Source organism: Orycteropus afer, unplaced genomic scaffold, assembly GCF_000298275.1.
Source record: "Orycteropus afer afer isolate SDZICR_OR568_19922 unplaced genomic scaffold, OryAfe1.0 scaffold00331, whole genome shotgun sequence".
Lineage (NCBI taxonomy): Eukaryota > Metazoa > Chordata > Mammalia > Tubulidentata > Orycteropodidae > Orycteropus > Orycteropus afer.
The window spans coordinates 2,832,772-2,835,767 of record NW_006921918.1 but is presented as its reverse complement, the minus strand read 5'-3'; positions in this window follow the sequence as shown (position 1 = coordinate 2,835,767).

Sequence of the window (2,996 nt, the reverse complement as noted above, 5' to 3'; positions counted from 1 at the left end):
CTTTGGGTGTAAATTTAAAGAGCAAATTTGTTTTATATTCCACAGTTGGTGCACATTTGATTTCATGCCCTGATTACCATCCTCGACCATGAAAAACTCTCCTCCCTTCCCATCTCTGTGACTACTTCCACATTGTGCACTTCTTATTTATGAATTGCTGCCTGTCCAGCTTTCCCTCTCTGTGAATACTGCCACTCTGGTGTCTCATGGCTGATCACTCTAAGGGGTATATTTCCCTAGAATAGGTGAGTACATCACCCAGGGGTTGATGTTCCACATGTAGGTCTTTCTAATGTTGGGCTGAAAGCTATTTCCAGGTCCAAAAGGTAACCTGGGACCATAATCTCAGGGATTCCATCTGACTCTATTGGACCAGTAATTTGGGTAATTATTATTATTTTTTTAAATCTTGCTCCACATTTTTTCTCCCACTCTTTCCAGCATCTCCAATTTTGAACCCTTCCTGAGTGGTTGGCATTAGTAGCTGAACACCATCTAGTTTTCCTGTTAATGAAGGGTGAGGTCCTCATGATCCATCTTATCCTTGGACTAATTGTTTTCAGATGCTTTTAATTTTCTTCACTCTTCTTTGCTTCAGATGAGAGGAAACCACTAGTTGCATCTTAGACAACTGCTTGGAAGCTTTTAAAACTACAGTCACTGCTCACCAAAGCAGGTTGTGGAACAAAATTTTTATGTACTGGGCTGTGCCAATTGAACATGATGTTCCCTAAGACTATGGTACCAAATTGTCAGGCTTTGTGATTCTCTCTCTCAAGGTGTTTGCTTGTCTCTGAGAAGTTAATTCAAGTCTACCATCTGTTGCTTCTGTAACATATGTAGATAATTTTATAGCACAAGTGCATATGTGAGATTGTCTTCAGCCAAATCAAATGGAATACTATGCAACATTAAATAATAATGAAGAATATATGCATTATATCACAATGTGGATGAATTTGGAGCACATTATACTGAGTGAAATAAGTCAGTCACAGAAGAACAAATAGTATATGAGCCCATTATTGTAAAAAGTCAAGGAAAGATTTACTTAGGGAAGGAAATTCACTTTGCTGGTTACTGGGGATGGGAGGGAATGGGAGGGAAAATTTTGGGCTAGTTGGGGGACACATATTGATTTGAGTGAGTGGAGGGATGATGTGGAAAGAGTCTGTGACCAGCTTGATGATATTGGGAAAGGAAGAACACTGAAACGTGCACATAAGATATAGACAACAGAGGCAAATATTAGTATATACATGGTACTGCATTACCACTAACACTGAACACCAGGCTATGGAAAAATGCACAGATAGGTGAGAAGATCAGGTAGACGTGGGTGAACAGGAATATACCTTAGAACAGCACAGATATGGCTGAAGATAATCATGCATTTGCACTTGTGCTACAAAATTAGCACATACTCTTTTACTGATTTTCACCTTCTATTTTATCAGAAATTAGTGTTGCCACTCATACTTTTTTTTTTTTTTTTTGGTTGCCATTAGTTTGGTATATTTTTTTCTGCCCCTTAATTTTTAATTTGTTTTATCTTTATGTCTAAGGTGTGTCTCTTGTAGGCAGCATATTGATGGGTCTTCTTTTCTTATCCAATCTGCCACTCTCTTTCCCTTGACTGGTTCATTTAGTCCATTCACATTGAGTGTAATTAATGACAGGTATGAATTTGTTGCTGTCATTCTATTGTGTTTTTTGTTGTGTTGTTGGTGATTTCCTTGCTCCAAATATTTTTCTGTGCTGAGCTCATTTTTGTTATCAAGTGTTTCTTCTCTTTTCCTTATTATTGTTAGTTTTGTGCTTCCCAAGCCCATGTGTTTTCCTTCTTTCTGAATTTGTTTAGGAGGATTGTTAATTTTCTTTGTGGTTACCCTGAAGTATATTCTTATCTCTCTTACTTTGGAACAGTCAGTTCCATAAAGCCATTGTCCTGTCTTCCTCTCAATTCAGAAGTTTTGTAATTAAAATTTTATTCCCTCTCTTTGCTTTGTTGCTTGTATATTCTGCAGATTGACTCCCTTATTTCTCTATGTACATTATTTTATGAGCTTATCTTGAGCTTCTATTTCTGTTTGGTAACTAAGTGGTGGAGTCAGGTGTCTTGATTTTAATTTGTTGTTCTCTGCTGTGAGTTATCTATTGGAAGAACTCCCTTAAGCATTTCTTGTAGGTCTGGTTTGGTTTTCACAAATTCCCTTAATTTCTGTTTGTCTGAAAATGTTTTGACTCCACCTTTATATTTGAAGGACAATTTGGCTAGATATACAATTTTTGGTTGGAAGTTCTTTTCTTTCAAGGTTTTATGAATGACATCCCATTGCCTTCTTGCCTGAGTGATTTCTGCTGCGAAATCAGACCTTTCTCTTATTTGTTTTCCATTTTAGGTGACATTTCATCTCTCCCAAACTGCTCCCAATATTCTTTATGTTCGGTTTTGGAGAGTTTGATTATGATATGTTTTGGTGACTTTCTCTTGGGATCTATCTTGTATGGGGTTCATTGAGCTTCTTGAACAGATATCTTTCTTTCTTCATTACATGGGGGAATTTTTCTGTTAGCAAATCTTCAACAAATTTCTCAGTGTTTTTTTTTCTTTTCTTTTCTTTTCTTTTTTCTCTTGTTCTGGTATTCCAATCAGGTGTATGTTGTTTCTTTGCATGTCATTCCATACAATTCCTAGGTTCTCTTTATTTATCTTAAATCTTTGTTATGATTTTTGTTCATACAGGCAAGCATCAAGGGATTTGTCTTCTAGTTGGGAAATACATTGTTAAGCCAGTTCTAGTCTATTTTTTTGTCTTTCCCCTGTGTTATCTGCCTCTAATTTTAGTATCCATCTTCTGGATTTCTAATTGCTCTTTTTGTATGAGTCCTAATTGTGGATTTATCTTGTTCTTGAATGATGTTCTTGAATTCTTTAAGGTACTGTCTGTTTCTGTTTATGATTTCTTTCAGCTCTTGGAAAGTCATATATATAT